General features: G+C 43.9%; 1 protein-coding gene and 1 long non-coding RNA gene across 1 annotated transcript; one reads left to right on the top strand and one right to left on the bottom strand.

The window, feature by feature from the left end:
• Window positions 1-19946, bottom strand: part of LOC122447477 (ATP-binding cassette sub-family C member 4-like) — a 1659665-nt gene that overhangs the window by 327182 nt on the left and 1312537 nt on the right.
• LOC122447489 lies at window positions 1164-17964 on the top strand. Its single transcript, XR_006271256.1, has 3 exons — window positions 1164-1174; window positions 10919-10924; window positions 17830-17964. It is a non-coding gene; the product is annotated as an uncharacterized LOC122447489 (long non-coding RNA).

Below are 19946 nucleotides of genomic sequence, written 5' to 3'. Positions count from 1 at the left end.
AAACTAGTACTAGAGTCTAATCCTCTAGGGTATTAACTGAGCCCGACTGACCTGGGAGAAGGGAAATACCCAGCTCCAGCTGGCTCAAGCCATTCTGTCCCATATAAGGGATGAGGTAGGGGAGAGAAAAATGAGAAACACTTGTGAGGTTCACAGTCCAGAGGAAGAGGCTCACTGAGGGGCTGAGACCTAATCATGGGATCTGCCCGCCCTCACACCTCACCTCCTCATTACTAAAGCCCTCTTATTGCAGTGCCTTTAATCCAGGACATCATGTCTGCATTTCAAGAAAAATTTACAAGTCACACCAAAAGACAAAAGAAAAAAGAAAAATATTTTTCAAGAGACAAAGTATCATCAGAACCAGACATGGCAGGGATGTTGGAAATAACAGATGAGGAATTCAAACGCAACTATGGCTTCCCTGGTGGCTCAGTGGTAAAGAATCTGCCTGCCAATGCAGGAGGCCTGGGTTTGATCCCTGGGGCAGGAAGATCCCCTGGAGAAGAAAGTGGCAACCCACTCCAGTATTCTTCCCTGGGAAATCCTATAGACAGAGGAGCCTGGTGGGCTATAGTCCATGGGGTCACAAAAGAGTCGAACATTACAGAGAAACTAAACAACAATAACAATAACATGAATAATATGCCTAGGGCTCTAATGGATAAAGATACAGCATATAAAAACAGATGGGCGATAGAAGCAGAAAGATGGAGATTTTAAGAAAGAACCAAGAGTAAATGCTAGAGATAAAAAGCAGTATAACAGAAATGGGGGGGGGGGGAGGAACCTACAACTAGGCTTATAATTTTCAAATTAAAGAAAAACATTTTGGCCATAGAGAAATAAAGATAAGAATTATATCCAATTCTCCTCAGAAACCAAGCAAACATGGAGAGAGTAGGGTGAAAAAGTTTTAAGTGTTGAGAGAAAAAACCACCAACTTAGAATTCTGTAATCTGTGAGATAATAGTTCAAAAGTGAAGGAAAAATGAATACTTTTCAGACAAACAAAAATTGGGAAAGGAGTACAAAAAGGCTGTATACTGTCATACTGTTTATTTAACTTATATGCAGACTACATCATGCAAAATCCCAGACCGGATAAAGTACAAGCTGGAGTCAAGATTGCCAGGTGAAATATCAATAACCTCAGATACACAGTTGAAGCCTGGTGTGCTGCAGTCCACGGGGTCGCAAAGAGTCGGACATGACTGAACAACTGAATTGAACTGATGCAGAAGATACCACTCTAGTGGCACAAAGCAAAGAGGAACTAAAGAGTCTCTTCATGAGGGTGAGAGACGAGAGTGAAAAAGTTGGCTTGAAACTCAACATTCAAAGATCTAAGATCATGGTATCTGGTACCATCACTTCATGGCAAATAGATGGGGACAAAGTGGAAGCAGTGACAGATTTTATTTTCTTGGGCTCTAAAATCACTGCAGATGGTGACTGCAGCCATAATATTAAAAGACACCTGCTCTTTGCAAGGAAAGCTATGACAAACCTAATAAAATCTAAAGGGAAGATGTAGAAACTCTAAAATCACTGCGGATGGTGACTGCAGCCATAATATTAAAAGACACCTGCTCTTTGGAAGGAAAGCTATGACAAACCTAATAAAATCTAAAGGGAAGATGTAGAAATTCTGGAGATGGATTCACAACAATGTGAATATAATTAATGACACAGAGCAGTGCATTTAAGAAATGGTTAAAAAGGTTTGTTTTACATTATGTATACTTTACTGTGTAGGGGAGAGGAAAATTCCTCTTTCTTTTACACTTCTAGGCTCTCTGGATGGAGCCTTGGAAATGCAAATTATGTAAGACAGATGAACAAGAGAAATACAATTATTAACCAGTGCAGGATGCACACTTATGGAAAGATCTTATATCATTTATTGCTATTGTTGTACTTGGACAGTTTTGCAGAAGTGTTTCATGTTCAAGAAGATTCATATAAAGGACTTTTGATAAAGACAGGTTTCTGATAAATTTCAGAACATGCTGGTCAACTTTGTAAGAAATTTTATAAATCTAGCAGAAAGCCTGATGGCTTCATAAAATTGTTAATGAAACCCTTCCCTTCAAGATAATTATGAATTACAATAATTGGGAAAATTAGACCTTATGACCAACCTAGACAGCATATTAAAAAGCAGACACATTACTTTGCCAACAAAGGTCCATTTGGTCAAGGCTATGGTTTTTCCAGTGGTCACATATGCATGTGACAGTTGGACTGTGAAGAAAGCTGAGCACTGAAACATTGATGCTTTTGAACTGTGGTGTTGGAGAAGACTCTTGAGAGTCCCTTGGACTGCAAGGAGATCCAACCAGCCCATCCTAAAGGAGATCAGTCCTGGGTGTTCATTGGAAGGACTGATGCTGAAGCTGAAACTCCAGTACTTTGGCCACCTCATGTGAAGAGTTGACTCATTGGAAAAGACCCTGATGCTGGGAGGGATTGGGGGCAGGAGGAAAAGGGGACGACAGAGGATGAAATGGCTGGATGGTATCACCGACTGAATGGGCATGAGTTTGAATAAACTCCGAGAGTTGGTGATGGACAGGGAGGCCTGGTGTGCTGCGATTCATGGGGTCGCAAAGAGTCAGACATGACTGAGTGAATGAACTGAACTGAGGTAGAACTAAAAAGTGTCTTTTCTTTCTACCTGATCCCTCTAAAAATTGGAAACTCTTAGGTTCCCAGCAGATGTATCAGATAAATAAGGAAGGTCACCTCCTAAGAGGGACAACTCTTCCACCTCCAGGTGATAATTGTATTCCCTGAACAAAGTTTCTCATCTGTAAAGTGGGTACTGAAAAGTAGTATCAATTTCATGGAGTTATTGTTGATGTGAAAGTGCTTACTGCAGTTCCTAGCACAGAAGAGATGTTCAATAAGTGGAAACTATTATGGAAAGATATTTTACCAGAATATTAAATTAACTGTCCCTTGCTATGGTGTGAATGTTTGTGTAAAAGGAATGAAAATGGAATTCTTGAGGTTATAGCTTAAAGGGTACTGGTGCTGGTATAAAGAGCACAGTTGGCAAGAAAACAGCCAACCAAGATTTCCTCCACAGAAAAGAGATCAAAACCCAAGTCAGAGGAGAGCAAAGGTCTGGGAATGAGAGGCAGAGAGCTGAAGAGCCCTGTCCCCAGTGATCACCATCCCCAAAGAAGGGGGGATACAGGATATGATAGAAACCTCTTCAAGTATGGCTCAAGCTTTACCTCCTGCTAGAAGCCAGCAGAGTTATCAGCTTTGTAGAGGAGACTCCCATGCCATAAACCTGTGTTATGAGTGAAGTAGAAAACCCTGATTTCCCACTTGGGGTCTGGAAAATTCAGAAAAGCGGGAGGCAGCAGGCTTATGGGGTCTGGAGCCAGGATGAGAGAATGCCATAGAGGGAGATGAAGTGTGTGTCGTCCAGCTGGGGAGCAGATGAGAACCAATTACAACCTTCCTTTAAAATCCCACGAAGTGAAATGAAGCAAAAGTCACTCAGTCATGTCCAACTCTTTGTGACCCCATGGACTGTCCATGGAATTCTCCAGGCAAGAATATTGGAGTGGGTAGTCTTTCGCTTTTCTAGGGGATCTTCCCAACACGGGGACTGAACCAAGCTCTCCCACATTGCAGGCAGATTCTTTACCAGCTGAGCCACCAAGGAAGCCCAAGAATACTGGAGTGGTAGCCTATCCATTCTCCAGCGGATCTTTACAACCTAGGAATCGAACCAGGGTCTCCTGCATTGTAGGTGGATTCTTTACCAACTGAGCTATCAGGGAAGACCTAAAATCCCATAGCAAAGTAGATTTTAAAAACAAAACAAGTTAAAAAAGCAAAATCTGCTGGGAAAGCAGAAGCCAGACTTTGCTAGAGTTTAAGAGACACTAGGACAATAAATAATTCTTCTTAAATACAGGTCAACTACTTTATAATTAGTTTAGATCTATAATCTCTATCCTTCATTCTCCAGGTTACCAGTGGTGCAGGAAAAGGAAATATCATGTCCTGGGAGCCCTGAGACTAGCTGTCCAGTGAGGGGTCCTTGGCTTCTACAGGAAAGAATACAAGAGTGAGCTGAAGTAGAGTGAAAATGGACTGATTCAGGGAGGTACACACCCCATAGACAGAATGTGGACTTTCTCAGCAGGCAAGAGTGCCCCCAAAGTATGGGGTTGTGAGTTTTTATGGGTTGGGGAATTTCATAGGATAGCGAGTGGGAGAAACAGTCTTGCTATTCTGAGGAAGGGACAGGGAGTGTCAGTAACTGGGTCACTGCACATTTTTTTGGCCTTTTATGGTCAGCCTTGGAACTATCACAGTGTCTGTCATGGTGGGAGGGGAATGATTTTTAGTGTTCTAATGAAGGTGTAATGAGTTAGAGGTCAGTGACCAGATCATGCTCAACACCATCTTGATTGTAGCTGGTTCGAGCCAGCTTTTCTGGGATCCTGTTTTTCTTAATATCTATGCTCCTGTCCTCATTCTGTTAACCATTGTGCCCCCTCCTTCCTTTCTCACAAGCATAGACACAGTATCCATAGTGATGAGGCCATCTTAGACCCTTACCCAGGAGCCCAGACCCAGTTCTCTTGCACCCTGATGCCTAGACCCTTCCCTATTTAAACAATACCCAGTTGCCTTCCTCAAATGAAGAGCACCAAGGACTTCCACTAATTTCAGGAGCAACATCAATCCCCTGCCAAGAGGGAGTTACTTTGTGGGTAAAAATAAAATTGATTATTTCTTCGGGCTTAGGGAAGAAACCGGTCTCTTTCTCTTCATTGGATTATCACCGCAGGTAACAAAGGAAAGAGTCATTAAAGGTAAGGTGGTGCCCTTAACATTCCAGGAGGCCAGTTGCTGATAAAACAATCACTAGCAAAGCCCACCAACAATTCCCTGGAGTAAAAGTAGGAGCTGGGTCTTCCCAAGTGGCTCAGTGGTAAAGCACCCTCCTACTAATGCCAGAGACACAGGCAATGCAGGTTTGATGCCTGGTTGGGAAGATCCCCTGGAGGAAGAAATGGCGACCCACTCCAGTACTCTTGCCCAGAAAATCCCATGGACGGAGGAGCATGGTGGGCTTCAGTCTACCGGGTCACAAAAGAATTGGACACGACTGAGCAACTAAACAACAGAAAGTAGAATCTGAGTCATAAAATAAAAATCTAACCTTTTTTCTTTCCCTTTGTGCTGAGTTGACTTTCACTTGCTCACAGGTCACCTCCTGCAGAGGCCTCAGCATCCCTGGCCCTTCAGAGAACACTCCCTGAGGAGAAATGGCTCCAGTGACACCTCACCGCAGAGGGCCGTGTGCAGAGACGCTGCTCCCGGGGCGTGATTCAAGATGGCGGCCACGGCGCCGTGGGCAGAGGCGATGCACCTGGCACTGTGATCTGGGCATGTAGCTACACAGCTGAGCCCCGACTCGCAAGAACCCCGCCCTTCTCCACTGGCAAGAACCACAAGCAGCAGCCCCTGGAGGGCTTTTAGGGGAGAGCATGTGCTCCAGAGCAAGTTCTATTGGAACAAGCCACACCTGGCAAAGGAGGCTTGTTGGGGTCTGACATGGGAGGGTGGGTAACAGAACAGGAAGAAATCCAACCCCCTTCTGCTCAATAACAAAGTGGGATTCTCCCAGAGACCTAGATAAGGGAGAAGCAGCAGAGTAATTAAGAAAATTATACTTAATACCATTGTAGTTTGTATCTTTCCCTTTAAAAGTTATGTTTACTGTTGGAAACCTGTGCCTCCCCTCCTGATAGAAGCTAAGTGAGGCTTATATACCTTCCTGTTCTATCAGGTCAAAGACTTAAAGAACCAGACTCTCAGGAGCCTCTCAGAGTGGGATTCTTGAGGGAAATCCATTGTCTGGGAGACTGAGGCTCACACTAGACCCAGAAACCAATAGCATCTTCTCCTTCAAATGCCCCCACCCTTACTGACCTGAGCCCCAAGAAATGCCCCTCATGCTAAACTGAGGATGTAAACTTGAGATTTCCTGACTGGACAGAGAATGGAGCCTGATTCAATTGATGAGACCTTCATGGGGAAGGGGTTTTCCCATGAGGATCGGTCTCCTGCAGGAGACAGGTAGAGATTTATGTGAACAGAGTGGAAGGGGACCCTCAGTAAAAACCCAGGTTCAAGAGAGATGGTGTTGCTCTGGGGAGTTCCCCCAAAAGAAAGAAAGTGTAGTTGCTCAGTTGTTTCTGACTCTCTGCGACCCTATAAGCTGTAGCCCACCAGGCTCCTCTGTCTGTGGAAATCTCTAGGCAGGAGTACTGGGGTGGATTGCTATTCCCTTTTCCAGGGGCTCTTCCCAACTCAGGGATTGAACCTGGGTCTTCCACATTGCAGGCAGATTCTTTACTATCTGAGCCACAAGCGAAGCCTAGTCTCAATTCTTTAAGTGATTTCCCCTTTATAGTATGGGAAAACACAAATTGTGAAAAACTTCAGCTATTTCCCTGCTTACTGAAATAGATACTGACCCTTTTAAACATATTCTGGTTCATGAGTTAACTAAGTGAGACCATCCCTGCCCAGCGCAGGGCTGCAGTTCCAGGGAGGCTGATGGACAGGATGGTGAGATGGAAAGGGGGACAGTCTCCCCACCTCCACTCACTGACCTCCTGGGGAGAGAGCGTCATCCTGTCAAGTGGACTCAGAAACTCAGGTCCTGAGAGCAGTCCTGTGAAGGGGACAGAGCAGGAGGTGAGGGGGGAATCCCCCCACAGGAAGGAGCTCTCCTTCCTGCACAGTCAGGAACACCAGGGAGAATGAATCTGCTGTCTGTCACTGTATCAGCCACCTCAGACATCAGTGGCCTAAAGCAGTGGTCACTTACTCATTACTCAGTACAGTTATGAGGCTGATGAGGCAGGGTTGTTGCAGGCCTCCTGGGCTCACTCACAGGCCTGCCCACAGCCGGGAGTCCCACTGGTACTGGGAGTCCAGACAGGCCTCATTTCCACTGTGGGCCAAGCCAGGATGGCTGAGGATCTGGGGTGGTCTGGTTTCTCTCCCTATGTGGCCTCTCATGTCAGATTGCTGACAGCTCGGTGGTCAGGGAGGGACTCTGTGATGGAGTCACCTTCCAGCTGAGGTCTCCTAAAGGATTAGAAGGCAGCAGTGAGCAGGGAACAGGGGAAGAGGCTGGTGAGAGGGCAGAAATTGACTTATAAGAGAGAATAACATGTGCCTGTGAGGTAGGAGGAAGTATGAAGCTTTCTAGAAAAACAGGAATAAGGTTAGGTTGGTAACTACAAGTAATATAAGAAAAGAGGGGACGTGAATGTCAGGTCATGCAAGTTCAAGGAGCTAAGGAGTTTTGTTTTGTTTTGTTTTGTTTTTCTTTGTTTTTAATCTTTGTACCAAGAGTGGGAAACTGTTGAAAAGTTTTAAGCAATGGGGTGACATGATCTGATGTTCTCTTTAAGGAAAGAGCTTGATTGTGCATTTCAGGTTTTACACGGGGGCTGGAGCAGGCTTTCTCAACCTTAGCAGGGTTGACATTTGGACCAGACAAGTCTTTTTTTGGTGAGGGGACCTGTACATTGCAGGGTGTGTCACAGCATCCCCAATCTCTATCCACTGAATGCAGTTATCACCTACTCCCTCAGTCGTGGCAACCAAAAATTTGTCCAGACATTGTTGGTGAGATATCCCTGGGAAAGCCAGTTCCTGGTTGAGAAACACTGGGCTGGAGTGAATGCAGGGTTTCCTCTGTTTTCCAGGAGAGAAATACTCATCACCTGACTTGTGTGGTAGAGGTGGAGTTGAGAAGAACGGATGGGACTGCAGAGACCAGGAGATGAACTCAGTAGTACTTGGGTGGACAGACCCATCATGGTGACCCAGTCCTCAATCTTCTCTCTGCTTCCCTCCTTCAACATTCTATGTGCTCTGAAGAAAGAATCTGGTCTTGTGTTGGGGATACCCATAGTTGGGTGGCCAAAGAATAGTATGTGGAATGTAAAGTTCTCTTTCACCCTGTTGTAGTTTGTTGATGCAACACTCATATAGAGTTGAAATCTGATCAAGGAATTGATTGCTCACATAGGGTCATACTTTGATCAAGGAACTGGTTGAAATCAGCAATCCAGAGCAAAAAAACCAAAAAGTTAAAAAACAACAAAAGAGACTTCCCTGGTGATCCAGTGGGTAATAAGACTATATGCTCCCAATGCAGGAGGTACAGGTTTAATCTTATTTTCCCTGGTCAGGGAACTAAGAGCCCATCTGCCACAACGTGTGATATTAAAAACAAAAAAGAGAGAGAAAGAAAGAAGGTTGGTTATTCCCAGGATTGTTTGTTTACTTATTTTTGGCTGTGTTGGTCTTTTGGTCTTTGTTGCTTTCATGCGGCTTTCTCTAGTTGAGGAGAGCGGGGGCTACTCTTCATTGTGGTGTGTGAACTCATTGCAGTGACTTCCCTTGCTGCAGAGCGTAGGCTCTAGGTATGCAGGCTTCAGTAGTTGCAGCAAGGGGACTCAGTAGTTGTGTCACACAGGCTTAGATGCTCCACAGCATGTGGATTCTTCCCGGACCAGGGATCCAACCTGTGTCCCCAGCATTGGCAGGTGGATTCTTATTCACTGTGCCCCCAGGGAACTCGTCCCAGGCTTACTTTTGAATGAGGGAAATCTAGAGGTCTGGAGAGCAAACTGAGACGTGAGGGCAATGAGGAGAGGACTCTGGAATGAACTTGCATGAGGCACTGGTAGCAAGCCTTAGAACATCTGTCTGCAGATGCAACCATGTTCTTTTTAAATATAATTGTGTCCTCATTCCCTTGGTTTTTCTTGTTCTTATTCACTCACTTAGTTATGTCCAACTCTTTGCAACCTCATGAACTATAGCACACCAGACTCCTCTGTCCTCCACTGTCTCCTGGAGTTTGCTCAAATTCATGTCCATTTAATCAGTGAAACTGTTTAACCATCTCATCCTCTACCACCCCCTTCTCCTTTTGCCTTCAGTCTTTCCCAGCATCAGGGTCTTTTTCAATGAGACAGCTCTTCACATTAGGTGGCCAAGGTATCCGCCAGAAACAATTCTTCCAATGAATATTCAGGGTTGATTTCCTTTAGGATTGACTGGCTTGATATCCTTGCTAACCAAGGGACTCTCAAGATTCTTCTTCAGACCATAATTCAAAAGCATAAATAAGTTCTTTGGGCCTCAGCCTTCTTTATGCTCCAACTCTCACATTGATACAACTATGGGAAAACCCAGAGCTTTAACTAGATGGACCTTTGTCAGCAATGTAATGTATGCTTTTTAATATACTGTCTAGCTTTGTGATACCTTTTCTACCAAGGAGCAAGTGTCTTTTAATTTCATAACTGCTGTCACTGCCTGCATTGAATTTGGAACTCAAGAAAATAAAATCTGTTACTGCTTTCACTCTTTCCTTTTCTATTTGCCATGAAGTGTTGGGAACATATACCATAATCTTAATTTTATTTCATGTTGAGTTACAAGCCAGCTTTTTCACTCTCCTCTTTCACCCTCATCAAGAGGCTCTTTATTTCCTCTCCACTTTCTGCCGTTAGAGTGGTATCATCCATATACCTGAGGTTGTTGATACTTCTGTTGGAAATCTTGATTCTAACTTGTGATCCATCCAGCCAGGCATTTCACATGATGTACTCTGCATAGAAGATAAAAAAGCAGGGTGACAATATACAGCCTCACTGTACTCCTTTCCCAACTTTGAATCAATTGGTCCCACATCTGGCTCTAACTGTTGCTTTTTGATCCACCTACAGGTTTCTTTTTACATAATGAATAACAATTCTCTATACTGTGCCCACCTGTTAAGAAGTATCGTGAGGAATGGTGAGTTCCCAACCCTAAAACACCGGGAATTTACCTGATCAAAGACCCTGTACTTAGTTCTTATCTGTCCATATCCTATCATGGGAAATAGGTGTTTGAACTTTTTTTATGGAAATTGTCAAACATATCCAAAAGTAGAATAGCACACTGAACTTCCATGAAACAAGCTTCAACAATTATTCACATGCTGTCCATCTCGTTTCATCAAACTCTCCTCTTTTGCCGCAGTGCCACCAGTATTTAGCACGACTACCAGATACATATAATTTCACTCATTGATACTCCAGTACACATTTCTAAGAGCTAAATACTTGATAAAGATAAACACAGTACCATTATCCCTTTACCAATTACCTTAACATCAATATATATGTGTGTGTGTGTGGATATATATACTCACACTCAGTACAGTATCTCAAGAACATCTTAAGAAACTGACAGACGCCTGCTAAAATCTTAATGCTAGGATTTCACTGCAGTTTTCTTCAGATCCATCAGCCTTCATAAGTATATGCATTTAATTCAGCATTACAATCCTTTATTTATTGAACCCAAGAGGCTGTTCCAATGATCACTGCTTCCTTTTCTAAATCATCACAACCCATTGGTTTAATACTGCACTTGGGCTTCCCTGGTGGGTCAGTTGGTAAAGAATCTGCCTGCTATGTGGGAGACCTCAGTTTGATTCCTGGGTTGGGAAGATCCCCCTGGAGAAGGGAAAGGCTACCCACTCCAGTACTCTGGCCCAGAGAATTCAGTGGGCTATATCCATGGAGTCGCAAAGAGCTGGACATGACTGAGCAACTTTCACTTTCTTTCACTCTTTCTTTGGAATTTTACATGAGGGCAGTTTCTGGAATGATTTATTTCTTCCCTTTGAAACACTGGATTAAGAGCTTGTCTTGATACCATTCCTTTTCTTTTGCCATCATTATGCAATAAGCTAATGAGATAATTTTCCACCCAACAAATGGAGTCAGATAATAAACATGAGTTTGAGGGTTTCCCTGTGGCTCAGCTGGTTAAGAATCTGCCTGCAATGTGGGAGACCTGGGTTTGATCCCTGGGATGGGAAGATCCCTTGGAAAATATAATGGCTACCCACTCCAGTATTCTTTCCTGGAGAATCCATGGACAGAGAAGCCTGGCAGGCTACAGTCCATGGGCCACAAAGAATAGGACATGACTGAGAAACTAATACTTTTACTGTCACTTTGAGGAGAGATAAGAACATACCAAAGACCTGGATGTTGGGACGGGTTGCCGGTGACATGGAGGTCAGGGGCCAACAAAGGTAACTTTTCCTCCCTGTCACAGTTGTAGGGGACCTGGTTCTGGTGAAAATGCTGTGATGTTTGCCTTTGCTGTGTGTTAAGTGCCCTACACCCTAGCTTAAAAGTGAGATAAGAAACTGATCAACACCTCAGACCCTCCTGCCTTTTCCACCCTCCCAGTTCTCCCCTTGTCCTCCTGAGTGAAGTCTCTCAACTATCGGGGAATAAGCTTTTAAACAACAAAGAAGATGGCTTAAGGAAGATTTCAGCTCTGAGATAGAACTCTGGAAAGCCTTGCATGAATATGAGAGGAAATCCAAGGGCAAGTCCAAGGGCAGAGGGAATGGAAAGGTGGAAGTGCTGGGGGCTGGGGATGGAGACACCACAAGCCTTCTCCTCCCCTCAGCCCTGCTCTTCTGGGGAGAGTGAAGAGTTCTCAGAGGTTGAAGGATAGAACTCAAGGATAGCCAGTCCTTCCAGAAAGGTCACGCTGAACGCAGGCGGAAAGGCGCCAGCCAGAAAATGCTGACAGAAAAACCCCCCACCGAAAGGTCTCAGATAAGCCCGCTGCCAGGCAGACTGACAGGGACAGACATCCACCAATCAACAGCCCGTTGCCAGGCAGACTGACAGGGACAGATATCCACCAATCAACAGCCTGTTGCCAGGCAGACTGATGGACACGAAGGCGTGAAGACTCCGGCCAATCAAAAAACCAACGCGGGACCTAGAGGGCCAATCAGCACCTTGGTCCCGCCACTTCCGTATCCGCCGGGGTATATAGGTGTTGCCACGCCTCCCCGCAGATTGCAGACTCCCGTTTTTTCCTCGCTTGCGCGTGGGAGCTCTGCCCGGGAGCGATTGTCCAATAAAAGCCTTTTGATACTCTGGCGCCCCTTTGTCTTGCCGCGGTTCTTACACTTCCTACCCTGGGAGTGAGAGAGTAACAGGCAGGAAGGCCAGGGGTCTCCAAACAGAGGAAATAGGCTGCAAGTGCCAGACATTTGTATCTCTCTTAAGCGGCAGGAGGAAACAAACCAGCAATATTTTTTTCTTCTCTATACAGATTTAAAAGGAGGTTTCTTTTAAAATGCTGTGTTGCCATGACACCTGGTTTCACCTGAAGCTAACTATTCTCAAACCTTGAGTTAATCAATACATTTCTTTTTCTTATGGAAATGTTTGTCTTAAGATATGTTAATTTACCCCAGACTCTGTAAGTTCCACCAAATGGCCTAACCTACTTACTCAGATATTGTTCCCCTAATCTATGTAAATGAAACTATTTGTTGGTAATCTGCCCTTCTACAAGACTCAAGGCAATTGTTTTATGGCCAGGGATGAATTATCTGATGCCATTCTAAATTCTAAGACATTCCTTTCTTTTCATTAACAGACTGTGAGTGACTATGTAACTTACAGCTAAAGACTAGGAGGGGGATATTCTTTCTGCCCCCTTCTGATGCCTATGTCAGAAGCTTTCTCTATCTCCTTTATACTTTAATAAAACTTTATTACACAAAAGCTCTGAGCGATCCAGCCTCTTCTCTGGCCCCGGATTGAATTCATCTCCTCCAGAGGCCAAGAATCCTGGTGTCTTATTGTTCAGCAACAACCTTTCAGGAGTGGATGAGAGATTTGGACATTGTAAAATGTGTGATGTCCCTATTTAAGCAGCTTGTTTGGGGGTGCAGAGTAGCAACTATTTATACAAAGAGACACAACACGTGTTTCCTTAAAGTTGAGTTTCCATTCACAGCCTTGACCTCAGAGCCTCAGCATATCAGAGAACCAGTCCGAGTCAGCCCTCAGGGAATGTCTCCATGACATGTTCTTCTTGGAGCCTCTTTCACACACACAGGACAGGCTTTGTGCAAATCATAGCAACTGACAGCCACGCTCTTCCTGAACTTCCCAGTTCTTTTCTCCCTTCTCTCAACGACTGTCTTCTCTTTAAATCATGCGGATGTCCTTAGTCTGATACCCTCCCCCCAAACACCTGAAGTTTCAGTTCAGTTCAGTTCAGTTGTTCAGTCGTGTCTGACTTTTTGTTTGCAACCCCATAAACCGCAGCACACCAGGCCTCCCTGTCCCTAATCAACTCCTGGAGTCTATCCAAACTCATGTCCATTGAGTCGGTGATGCCATGTCCAGTTCCATGTCCAGTTCTAACTGTTGCTTCCTGAACTGCATACATGTTTCACAAGATGCAGGTCAGGTTGTCTGGGATATCCATCTCTTTCAGAATTTTCCACAGTTTATTGTGATCTACAATAGCTTTGTGCCAAAAAAGCTTTGGCATAGTCAATAAAGCAGAAATAGATGTTTTTCTGGAACTCTCTTGCTTTTTCGATGATCCAGCGGATGTTGGCAATTTGATCTCTGATTCCTCTGCCTTCTCTAAAACCAGCTTATAATCTGGAAGTTCTCAGTTCACAGATTGCTGAAGCCTGGCTTGGAGAATTTTATGCATTACTTTACTAGCGTGTGAGATGAGTGCAGTTGTGCAGGAGTTTGAGCATTCTTTGCCATTGCCTTTCTTTGGGATAGGAATGTAAACTGAACTTTTCCAGTCCTGTGGCCACTGCTGAGTTTTCCAAATTTGCTGACATATTGAGTGCAACACTTTCGCAGCATCATCTTTAGGATTTGAAATAGCTCAACTGGAATTCCATCATCTCTACTAGCTTTATTCATAGTGATGCTTCCTAAGGCCCACTTGACTTCACATTCCAGGATGTCTGGCTCTAGGTGAGTGAAGTTTATCAGTCACTAAGTCCTAAGTCCAAGGGGAAAAGAGAAGCAAGTGGACACATTTGAGACTTGGGAAGTTGTTCACCTACTGCCTTGGTGCTTTCAAAGCCAGCCACCAAATACTGGGCCCTCCTCTTCCCAGGTTCTCAGTCAGGTGCTGGGGTCCCTGGAGGAGACACAGCTGCTGCTCTTCCAGGCTGAAGGAGGAAGGAGAGGAGAAAGAAGCCAATACAGGAGAGTCAGGAGAGGGGGGACAGGGAAGGGGGGGCCTCATTTTAGGGAGAAGGAGTCCTGCTGGGTAGAGCCGTGTCTCACTTGTGACCTGAGAGGAGAGTAAAAGTCAGTCAGTAAAGGATGCGGGGGGTGGGGGGAGGTTTTCTTGGCAGAAAAAGATGGGTCCAAAGGTCCAGAGCAAAGGAGAGGTTAATGGATTTGAGAAACTAAAACAGTTAAGACATGTTGGAGCTCAGGTTAGAGTGAGAGAAAGTCTGGAGCTGAAGCAGGAGAGGAGGCAGGTCTCACTGGTGGAGGCCTGTCCCTCCGGACAGACTGGAGGCACTCCCACTTCCTCCTGTGGACACAGTCTTCTGTCCTAAAGAGTCCTTCCCCAACTTCTTACAAACCCCATTAGGATTTCTCACTGAGTATTTAAAATCCAACCTTCCTCAGCACCTACTAGGGCAGGCCTGGGACTAGATGACACTAGTTATCTGCCGGGCCAGCCAGAAGATTTCAGCGAGCAACACAACGCGTTCCTTTAGGCTAAGAAATAAAGACACAGAACAGATGGGGTCGAGAGGATCACTGCAGTCAGCGATGATTCTTTATTTCTCAGGGTTACGTTTATACTAAACCAAGAAGAGAATCTTAAGAAGAGAAAATATTTTTCCATAAACATCACTTTGAGATAACAATCACCAGAACTCTCTGCTAACGTCAAGGGATAAGAAGGGCATCCCGTTTATCTTAAGGGTGGTCGTGAAAGGCTTATCCATTTGCGTCATGTGTGCACTCAAGGCTTGCTAATGTTCTGTTAAGATTTAACTTAAATAATAAATTCCAGAGAGGGGTGGCGGGACAGAGAGCTATGTCTGCGAACAGACCCTTGAGGATCAAGGCAGCTCCCAGAGTCAGCCTTTTGGTTCAGGCCGCTCCCCGCAGTTATCTATCTAGTTACACTATCTAGAGTAAGCGTCTTTTAGTTTCATGGCTGCAGTCACCATCTGCAGTGATTTTGAAGCCCTAAAATAAAGTCTCTCACTGTTTACATTGTTTCCCTATCTATTTGCCATGAAGTGATGGGACCAGATGACACAATCTTATTTACTAAATTTTAAACAAGTGTCACACATATCACTAGAGATGAAATCAAAACTCTAAAGAAGTAGGATTCTAATACCCTTGAGAAAAATTTTAAATGGGAGGTATTATTGGCATATACCATTAGTTTAAGATTTAGAATAGAATGGTTTGATATTTGCATATACTGCAAAATGATCACCACAATAAACCTGGTTGATACTCGTGACTAGATAGTTACAAATTTTTGTGTGTGATAAGAACTTTGCAGATCTACTCTCTTAAGGGTAGATCTTAAAAGTTTTTATTGTCTACTGCAGGGGGCACAGGTTCAATACCTTAGTAGGGAAATAAGCTCCCAAATGCCAGAACACCAACAAAATAAAAAATAAGAGAGAGAAAGAGAAAAAAAAAAGATCTACTGTTTTAGCAACTTTCAAACATACAACACAGTGTGGTTAACTAAACTCACTGTGCTGTACATTACATCCCCAGGTCTTACATAAATAAGTAACTTTTGACCACCTTCCTCAGTTTTGCCCACAATGCACCCCCGCTTCTAGTAGCCAACCATCTCTGTATCTATGAGTTCAGTTCTGGTGGGTTTGGTCTGTTTTTGATAAAATGTCTTAATGTTCAGAGTGTGGATGAGAAGCCTGGCACCACGACCACACAGTGGAGCCTGACTGCACCGACCACGGTGCTGAGAATCCAGGTCTCCTGGGACATTGATGGAGTTTCTCCTCCGGACGCTCCTGAGACCTTCGTGTATGTTAACAACACCCTAGAGACTCTCACCACAGTTGTTCATTTACTCGTCCAACAGTCATTGGTGAGCTTTCCCTGTGTGTGCTCAGGTCTGTGTACAAACCGTGGGCAGCGGGAGTTGGGGCGGGGGGGGGGGGGGGGGGGGGAAACCCGAGTGGGAGAAGAGGCAGGATAGGAAAGAGCTGGAACCAGCCGCTCTCCCTGTGAGCCCGAAAGGCCGGCAGGAGCCTGAACAGCCCGCGAAGGATCCCAAAGGCGCCTGCGCAGACAGAGGCTGATCTTTCGCAAACCCCGCAGCTGGGGCCACACCAGCAGGGGGCAGCACCTGGCAGCTTCCTACTGATGGGGACCCTCGCCCCCTCGGACCTCCTGAGTCTGAAACTGCATCTTAACAGTGTCCCCAGGGGACCCACAGACAACTTCAAATATAGAAAATGCTGGTCCCAATTACAGACGCATGGACAGATGGAGAAGTGTGACGAGTTAGGAAGGCTTCCTGGAGGAGGCCTCCAGCAATGAAGATCAGTTCAGTTCAGTCGCTCAGCTGTGTCCAACTCTTTGCCACCCCTCGGCTTCAGCAAAATAGGCTTCCCTGTCCATCACCAACTCCTGGAGCTGCTCAAACTCCTGTCCATCAAGTCGGTGATGCCATCCAACAATTTCATCCCCTGTCGTCCCCTTCTACTCCCACCTTCGATCTTTCCAAGCATCAGGGTCTTTTCCAAAGAGTCAGTTCTTTCATTAGGTGGCCAAAGTTTGGAGCTTCAGCATCAGTCCTTCCATTGAATATTTAGGACTGATTTCCATTAGAATGGACTGGTTGGATCTTCTTGCAGTCCAAGGGACTCTCAAGAGTCTTCTCCAACTCTACAGTTAAAAACCATCAGTTCTTTGGCACTCAGCTTTCTTTATGGTCCAGTTCTCACATCCATACATGACTACCAGAAAAAACATAGCCTTGACTAGATGGGCCTTTGTTGGCAGAGTAATGTCTCTGCTTTATAATACGCTGTCTAGGTTGGTCATAACTTTTCTTCCAAGGAGCAAGCATCTTTTAATTTCATGTCTGCAATCACCATCTGCAGTGATTTTGGAGCCCCCAAAAATAGTCTCTCACTGTTTCCATTGTTTATCTATCTATTTGCCATAAAGTGATGGGACCAGATGCCATGATCTTTGTTTTTTGAATGATGAGTTTTAAGACAGCTTTTTTCAATCTCCTCAATTACTTTCAAGAGGCTTTTAGTTCCTCTTCACTTTCTGCTAAAAGGGTGGTGTCATCTGCATATTGATATTTCTCCCAACAATCTTGATTCCAACTTGTGCTTCTTCCAGCTCAGCATTTAGTATGATCTATTCTGCATATAAGTTAAATAAGCAGGGTGACAATATACAGCCTTGATGTACTCTTTTCCCAGTTTGGTAGCACTACGTCTGGTTCTAACTGTTGCTTCTTGATCTGCATGCAGATTCCTCAGGAGGCAGGTCAGGTGGTCTGGTATTCTCATCACTTGAAGGATTTTCCACAGTTTTTGTGATCTACACAGTCAAAGGCTTTGGTGTAGTCAATAAAGCAGAAGTAGATTTTTTTTTTTTTCTGGAAATCTCTTGTTTTGTCTATGATCCAACGGATGCTGGCATGTTGATCTCTGGTTCCTCTACCTTTTCTTTTTTTTTTTTTTCCATTTATTTTTTATTAGTTGGAGGCTATTTACTTTACCATATTGTAGTGGGTTTTGCCATACATTGACATGAATCAACCATGGATTTACATGTGTTCCCCATCCTGAATCCTCTGCCTTTTCTAAATCCGGCTTGAACATCTGGAAATTCTCAATTCACATACTGATGAATCCTCACCAAGAGAATGTTGACCATTAATTTGCCAGCATGTGAAATGAGTGCAATTGTGCAGTAGTTTGAACATTATTTGGCATTGCCCTTCTTTGGGATTGGAATGAAAATTTGCCTTTTCCAGTCCTATGGCCACTGCTGAGTTTTCCAAATTTGCTGGCATATTGGGTGCTGCACTTTCACAGCATCATCTTTCAGGATTTGAAATAGCTTAACTGGAATTTCATTACCTCCACTAGCTTTGTTCATAGTGATGCTTCCTAAGGTCCACCTGACTTCACATTTTAGGATATCTGGCTCTAGATAAGTGATCACACCATCTCAGTTATACAGGTCATTAAGATCTTTTTTGCATAGTTCTATGTATTCTTGCCACCTTTAATATCTTCTGCTTCTGTTAAGCACATTCTGTTTGTGTCCTTTATTATCTCCATCTTTGCCTGAAATGTTCCCTTGGTATCTTTAATTTTCTTGAAGAGGACTCTAGTCTTGCCCATTCTATTGTTTTCCTCTATTTCTTTTCATTGATCAGTTAAGAAGGATTTCTTATCTGTCCTTGTGCTGTTCTTTGGAATTCTGCATTCCAATGGGTATATGCTTCTTTTCTTGCTTTGCCTTTAGCTTCTCTTTTCTCAGCTAATTGTAAGGCCTCCTCAGACAACCATTTTGTCTTTTTGCATTTCTTCTTCTTGGGGATGGTTTTGATCACAGCCTTCTGTACGAAGTTATGAATCTCCATCCATAGTTCTTCAGACACTCTGTGTATCAGATCTAATCCCTTGAATCTATTTGTTACTTCTACTGTATAATCATAAGGGATTTGATTTAGGTCATACCTGAATGGTCTAGTGGTTTTCCCTACTTTCTTCAATTTAAGTCTGAATTTTGCAAAAAGGAATTCATGATCTGAACCACAGTCAGCTCCCGGTCTTGTTTTTGCTGACTGTATAGAGCTTCTCCATCTTTGGCTCAAAAGAATATAATCAATGTGATTTCGATGTTGACCATCTGGTGATGTCCATGTTTAGAGTAATCTCTTGTGTTTTTGGAAGTGGGTGTTTGCTATGACCAGTGCGTTCTCTTGGCAAAATTCTGCTAGCCTTTGCCCTGCTTCATTCTGTACTCCAAGACCAAATTTGCCTGTTATTCCAAGTATAGCTTGACTTCCTACTTTTGCATTCCATTCCTCTATGATGAAAAGGACATCTTCTTATCTTCTTTTGGTATTAGTCCTAGAATGTCTTGTAGATTTTCATAGCACCATTCAACTTTAGCTTCTTTGGCATTAGTGATTGGGGCATAGACTTGGATTAGTGTGATATTGAATGGCTTGCCTTGGAAACAAACAGAGATCATTCTGTTGTTTTTGAGACTGCATCCAAGTACTACATTTTGGAATCTTCTTGACTATGAGGGCTACTCCATTTCTTCTAAGGGATACTTGTCCACAGTCATAGAAGTAATGATCATCTGAATTAAATTCAGTCATTCCAGTCTATTTTAGTTCAATGATTCCTAAAATGTCAATATTCACTCTTGCCATCTCCTGTTTGATCATTTCCAATTTACCTTGATTCATGGACCTAACATTCCAGGTTCCTATGCAATATTGTTCTTTACAGCATCAGACTTTACTTCCATCACCAGTCACATCCACAACTGTGCAGTGTTTTCTCTTTGCCTCTGTCTCTTCATTCTTTCTGGAGTTATTTCTCCATTTTTCTCCAGTAGCATATTGAGCAACTATCGATCTGGGGAGTTCATCTTTCAGTGTCATATCTTTTTGCCTTTTCATACTGTTCACGGGGTTCTCAAGGCAAGAATACTTAAGTGATTTGCCATTCCCTTCTCCAGTTGATCACGTTTTGTCAGAAATGTGAATGAAAGCAGCTGCCTTTTGGGAAGAAATGAGATCTTTTACCTCCAACAGTGGTTCTCAGTTGGCAACAGGGTGGAATCACCTGTGGGGTTTTATTAATAAAAGTGCTGACTCCTGCCTCCCCTCCCTGAGATTCTGATTTAACTGACATGAGTACTCAGCATTGGGATTTTCTAGAGCTCCCCTGGTGATTCGAATTTGCAGCCAAGTTTACAAACCACCAGCATTTACCATATTGAGGATATAAA

The sequence above is a fragment of the Cervus canadensis genome, chromosome 9 (genome assembly GCF_019320065.1).
Source record: "Cervus canadensis isolate Bull #8, Minnesota chromosome 9, ASM1932006v1, whole genome shotgun sequence".
NCBI classification, from domain to species: Eukaryota; Metazoa; Chordata; class Mammalia; order Artiodactyla; family Cervidae; genus Cervus; species Cervus canadensis.
Note: the sequence above shows the minus strand (reverse complement) of the source record. Positions and strands in the feature narration are given on the sequence as shown.